We start from the raw sequence: 6,728 nt of genomic DNA, 5'->3' as shown, positions 1-6,728 counted from the left end.
AAAAAACCCCAGACTCCTCCCCAAGGTGCTTCATCAAGAGGCCAGAGCCTTCTTTGTCCCCTCCACACTGCAACAGTGTGACTCTGCCACTTAGGGAAACCCACTGCACTGCTCTCTCTGACACCCCTTTTCCAGCGCCCTTTGCTCTGGTCACTCTGAGTTGTTTTCTCTCCAAACACCTCAAACTCTTTTACCCTCCCTGCCTTCACACTTGTTATTTTCCCCAGACCTCCTTCATCATTTAGCTCCTCCATCTGGCTGGTTCTAAATCCCTCTAGTCGCATCTCCAGCATGCCCATCCCCGAACCCTCAGCTGAGTTAGAGGAACATCAATATCAGAGCAGGTGCCACGCTCTCACATCTCCCTACAACACTGGATCCCTCTCCTCCTCTCTTTCAGTTCCTCTCTCTCCGGGCTTGGCATTCTCAGTGCTTGGCACAGCACTGGGCACATAACGTCTCCCAGAGCTTTTTAGCAGAATGAATGCTGTAAAGAAGGTATGCTGTGTCCGATACATGGGATCGTGTCCCTCGTTGCCAATGGCAGATGCGTGGTTTTGCTGAGATAGCTTAATTTCTCAAACCTCTGTCCTCTTGTCCGTGAAATGGGGATAATAATAAATTCTTACTCTAATGAAGAGCTGCATCAGAATGGGAGCGTTCGTGGCAAACTCAGAAGTCTTATCCAAATGTAAACTTGTAAAAAGAGAAAAGAGATGATAATAAGAACAGCCAAAACTTACGTAGCTCATACGAGGTGCCAGGCACTGTTCATTTAACCCTTGCAATCATCTCAAAATGGAGACTGAGTCATTCTCCTAGGAGCACAGAGTTAGGTTTGATTGCAAAGTCCCAGGCAGTGTAGTTCCGGAGTACTCACTTACAAGCCCACTCATACTGGTAAGAATAAAGGTAACACTGTCTGTCCGTTTATTCCTTGCTGAACTCCATGATAAGCATTTTACATATATCCGGGCCTATACTCTCTGCAGCCCTACCATGTGGGCACCAGTGAACCATGGCCAAATGGGGAAAATGAAGTGTAGTCACTCAACCAAGCAGCGGGGCTGCCATCCAGACCCAACTGTGCCATACACAGAGCCCACGTTCTCACTGCTCTGGAGAGGCAACAGGAGAGATGAAAGTAAGGGCCACGGAACCCAGGCATGCAGATCCACTGGGGAAACTGAGTCAGGGTCCAGGAGGACACTGGCCAGGATGCAGTTAGACTCTAACCTGAAAGTTTTTATGGTCTTCAAGCCTCTGTGGGAAAAGGAGGATGTGAAACAGGGAGCAAACGGCGAGGATTGTTGGGAAATGGGTGGGCTGCAAGCTCCTCTTAGGTTTCCAGGAAGGGCCTTAGAAAGGCAGGGAGAAACGGAAAGGTCCTGTTGGGTTCAGAACTGTCGTCAGTTCTGCCAAGTTCAAGGTGTAAATGGGATTGGACTGTGAATGTCCCACATCTGTGAAAAGCCCAGAGCCCTAAATTTCGTCAGATTGCGTTAACATTCTTATGTGTTCAATCGGATGTTCATAAATAGACTCAGGTTATGCATTTTTGGCAGGAATACAACAGAAGCAAAATGTTGTATTTTTCTCAATGCACCAAGTCAGTTTGTCCCAATATTGCTGATGTCAACTTTGATTGCCTAGTTAAGGTAGGGTCTGTGAGGCTTCCCTGCTGTGGAGTTATTATTTTCTCATTTGTAATCAATAAGCATTTTGTGAGGAGCTGCATTAAGAGAATGTAAATATCCTACACCTTAGCAAACTTTCATCTACTAGTTTTATCATCAATTGATGGTTATCTGAATCCATTATTACTATGATCATTGCCAAAAGGTGATTTTTTAAATTAATTCATTCTTTAAATCCAAACTGAGGGACATTTTACAAAGTAATTGGTTTGTACTCCTCAAAAATATCAATCTCAAAAAAAAAAAATATCAATCTCATGAAAAACTGAAGAACTTGTCTAGATTAAAGGAGACTAAAGAGACATCACAACGAAACACACTGTGTGATCCTGGACCACCATTTTCCCCCCCTTTTGCTCTAAAGGAATTCTTGGGATACGTGGTGAAATTTGCATAAGCTCTGGAGATTCAGTAATATTATTACATCAATGTTATTTTCTGATTTTGATAATTGTACTTGTATTATGTAAAACAATGTTCTCACTTTTAGAATTACACATTGAAGTCTTCAGGGATAAAGGAGATTATGGCTATAATTTTCTCTCAAATAGTTCAGAAAAAAATATGTATGTATAGCGAATGATAAGACAAATGTGGTAAAATGTTAACATTTGGGAACCTTGGTGAAGGATATATGGGAGTTCTTTGTATTGGTCTTGCAATGTTTATGCACATCTGAAATGATTTCAAAATGAAAAAAAAATTAAATGTACTGTGAGTCTGAACTGAATATGTGTGCTTGGCTCTATTTGGCCCAGAGTGGGAAAAATCCACACCTCATAGGGAAGATGGCTGGGGCTATGTTGTTTCTGGGGCCGTTCTAAGGTTGCAGGACAATCTACTCCATCTCACTCTGACAGATGCAGACCCACAGGGTATCTGGTAAGCAGCAGCTTTCTCTGTTGGGTTGTTTGTGGAGGGGGAAGCATTTGAGTCAAATCAACTAAGGCTAGTTTCCTAGAAAACTTACTAACAGCCCATGCCTTTTGCCTCAAATTCCAATTTTTGGGCATGTCTTGCTGCTGTCACATAACTCCATTCTGTATCAGGTCTCCTGAAGTAGATCATCACAGAACTGCAGCTTCCATATGACTGAAGATTTTATATGGCGACAACAATCAAGGCCTTTAGCCACTAAGCCCTACAATAAATGACAAGCACAGCAAGTAATTAGTCCTCACCACCACATGAATAAACTCCTGTCCCCACAGAGCCACCAGAACACAGGCTCTGATCCCACATGCCCACACTGCAGATAATGACTTCAGCTTACAAAGGAAAGAGAGAAGTGACCCCCAAAATAGATCTTTAAAATCCTCCATCATCTTTTGTGACAGCACAATTTGCTGTTTCATTTTAGTCTTTTATCAGGAAGCCTTCTGAATCAGTGCTCTATTTTGAGCACAAAGTCAAGATTTCTGTGGCCTCAGCCCAAGATGTTCACGTGGAAGAGCTGCTGAGCTGGCTTGCTGATTCAGACCCTGACAATTCTGAAGTCCCACTGGGTAACTGGGAAAGCGTTCACCCATAATAGCTTATTCTTGGCCTCTCTATCCCTTTCCCACTCTGTCTACTTAGCATTCCACTAGAGAGAACATAAAATTGAGTACATGCCAAGAAAATGGACACATTCCACATACGTTAACAGCTTTACTGCATAAATAGCTTGCCAAAAGTCAACTATCTCTGTAGGAGATCTTAATTTCTCTCCTTGTGAGTGTGTATTTTTTCTTTCTTTGTTCTTTCTTTTCCCTGGCTTTCTTACAGAAATAGCAGGGCCATTCACAAGTAAGGTAGCCAGTCATAAAACTCGTAGTGGGGCTCCCATCTAGTGAGGGCGGGGCTGAACGAGTATGGGGCAAGTGCTTTACAGATGCCCTATGTCATCCCACTTAACCCTCAGGACAAATCTACAAGATAAGTTATTACATCCCAATATTTCAGATGAGAAAATAGAAGTTTAAAGAGACTAAATAACATGTCCAAAGATCCATGTACAAGAGGTGAGGTTTAAATTTATGTAAATTTAGTATTTCCACTCTGCAAAACCCTGATGGTAAGAAAAAGATACTAAGACCACCTTCTTTATCTGCCTGTTGAAGACCCAAACTCTTTGACCAAATTGGTTTTAGTGACTAGATTGCATAACAACTTATTACCCTTAGCACCTCTTTCCACCTATAGTTGACTCCTTGATAACCCTGTTCATCAAGAAGGTGAATATATTCAAGATTGCACTCAAGTTGGTTAAAATTACCCCACAATGCAAAGCTTGGCAGTGTTTCTGTCTACTCCCTGTGCCGGCGAGGTAGGTTGCAGTAGCCAGTAGCTGTGTGCCCAGCCCCCTGCTATAGCTTTTAAATCTGTCATTTGGCTTTTCGTGAATTATGTGACAGCTGGGCCTGTGATAGAAGATGTTCCCACCTCTCAAGGAACCTGAAAGTCTGCCCTGGATACAACTGCTTCTTCATGGTCAGATCAGTAGACAAGAGCATGCCTAAAACAACGCTTCTAGTAAGTGCCTAAGAAGACATCTTCTCTTGTAGCTGAGTCGGTGCCCTACGGTACTGCCACAACACTCACCCAAACCATGCCATTGTAGATTCTTTCAGAAGTACCCAAACCTCTCTATCTGAGGATCTGTGTGCTTGACCAACACACACAGGACTGGTTCATAGTGACGGGGGGTTGAAGACACCAGGAATAACCTTCAACCCATGAACCAACAGGACTTGGTAAATTAAGTATTTTTTGACCCTCGGGTGGGACAAGTCTGAGGTGTGTTCTGTACTTTCCTCTGATCTCCAGTGGGGTTGAGCCACCATTGCCCATATGACTGAAGCAACAACTCCAATAAGACACCCTGTGTTGGTGTCCTTCTCTTCTGTGTCACTTCCACTCCCCTACCAGTGTTCCCTGGGGCAGCACCTGGTACATCCCTTGCGCTCAGATCCCAGTCTCCGGGTGGGATTTTGAAGGGAACTGACCTTAGACACCCTTCTGGGCTCCTTCTCTATATCCCTGCTGCAGTCAATACACTGTTGGGCCCTCCAAGGTAAGTTGCTGACAAAGGTGAAGATGGGCGGCACTGGGATCTACACTTAGGCTTTTTCATGGCAGAAATCTGTCGTCCCATCCAACTGGAAGGAATCTATCAGGTAGTGCTGGAAGATACACGAGGGTAAAGTTCAGAGTGAGGAAGTACACAAGACATGTTAGTGAATTTTCTGTTCCAATGTGCCAACACAGAAATACAGGCTGCTCCTTTTCCACCTCTAAGTGGGATGAAGCTCAGAAATGAAAAGGAAATTCTATCCATAGAGAGAGAAAGATTTTGTCTTTTGCAGATTCACAATGTTCCAGAAGAAAAAGAAGAATAAGATGTTTCTTCTTCCTCCTTGAAGCTCTCTTCCTTTTCTATCCCTGGTCGCATGCTGCATTAAGCAATCTGAATGATTCCCTGGGTGGCGTGGGGACCCAGCATCATGCACGCCACTTCCAGTAAGCAACACTTGAGGACCCGCAGGGTCCTGATCTTAGCACACGATCATGGAGTGAGTGAGTGTGTGTTTCTGTTTCATCCAATCAGCACCACATCCCTGAGAGGACGCATTCACTTCCTCCCTCACAGTGATGGGCTCAGGCTTGGGCATGTGACACACTGAGATCCAGTGAGGCCTCTCCCAGGACTTTTGGGAAAGAATCCTTTGTTGCTTCTTACTGGATTCCCCCAGAGGATGCCGGGAGGGCCTAAGTGGCCGTGTTGCTTCCTTGAGAGGAGCTCCTGAGGATGGAGCCCGGGTAGAGTGGGAGGCAGAGCAATACCGAGTCCTCTTGAAGTTAGCAATGGAATCTTCCTGTCCTCCTCTGGAGCTTTCAGTAGTTGTACCGTTTAATTCCCTGTCTTACTTAATTCAGTTTTAGTCAAGTTTTCTGTCACTTGCAGCAGAGTTGTAAATGATGCCAAGTGGAAGGGCACAGTTTTCTTAATTTGTTTTTGCACTATGACCCAAATTTCTTTTATGCAGTCTTTTGTGGCCCTTGGAGGTCAAAGCGTGTGGCTGCTGGAAGCCCCTGAGCATGGGTGTGTGTAGAACGTTTATATCCCTGAAATCCTCTTGGGCTGTGGAAATGTACTGATTCCTCCAGAAACGGATTACTAAACTTAGAAGGAATTTGTACTTGAGATGCCCAAGGGTCTGATTTTGACATGCTGAGTTTTTTATCCCAAAAGTTAAGATTTCATTGACAAATAAGTTTACACAAAAGCACTTGGGGAAATTAAATTTTAAATCTCAGCACAAAATATATCTAGTTTAAAAAATTGGGGCCAATGTTTTGAAAAGGAGGGAAAAAATATTCCATTGGAAATGAATTCAAATATGCAGAAAAATATTTATCCACTAGCTCTTTTTAAAAGTTTATAGACATGGTCATTCTTTAATGGAGAGTGACTCTTATTACCTCATTTAAAAAATCCTTTAGTTTCTCTCCAACCTTGTATTGTGGAATACTCTACTACAGAAAAGTTGCAAAAATAGTCCAATGAGGGGCCGGCCCGGTGGCTCAGGCAGTTAGAGCTCCATGCTCCTAACTCTGAAGGCTGCCAGTTCGATTCCCACAAGGGCCAGTGGGCTCTCAACCACAAGGTTGCCGGTTCAATTCCTCTAGTCCCGCAAGGGATGGTGGGCTGTGCCCCCTGCAACGAACAATGGCAACTGGACCTGGAGCTGAGCTGCGCCCTCCACAACTAAGACTGAAAGGACAACAACTTAAAGCTGAATGTCACCCTCCACAACCAAGATTGAAAGGACAACAACTTGACTTGGAAAAAAGTCCTGGAAGTACATACTGTTCCCCAATAAAGTCCTGGTCCCCTTCCCCAATAAAATCTTTAAAAAAATAGTCCAATGAATATCTACATATCTTTCACCTAGATTCACCAATTGTTAATGTTTGCCATGTTTGTGCTATATATATCACATATATACAACCCCCCACACATATATATCTTAAGTAATACTCCTATTT

This window comes from Rhinolophus hipposideros (assembly GCF_964194185.1).
Source record: "Rhinolophus hipposideros genome assembly, chromosome: 11".
Lineage (NCBI taxonomy): Eukaryota > Metazoa > Chordata > Mammalia > Chiroptera > Rhinolophidae > Rhinolophus > Rhinolophus hipposideros.
This window is presented reverse-complemented; position numbering follows the sequence as displayed.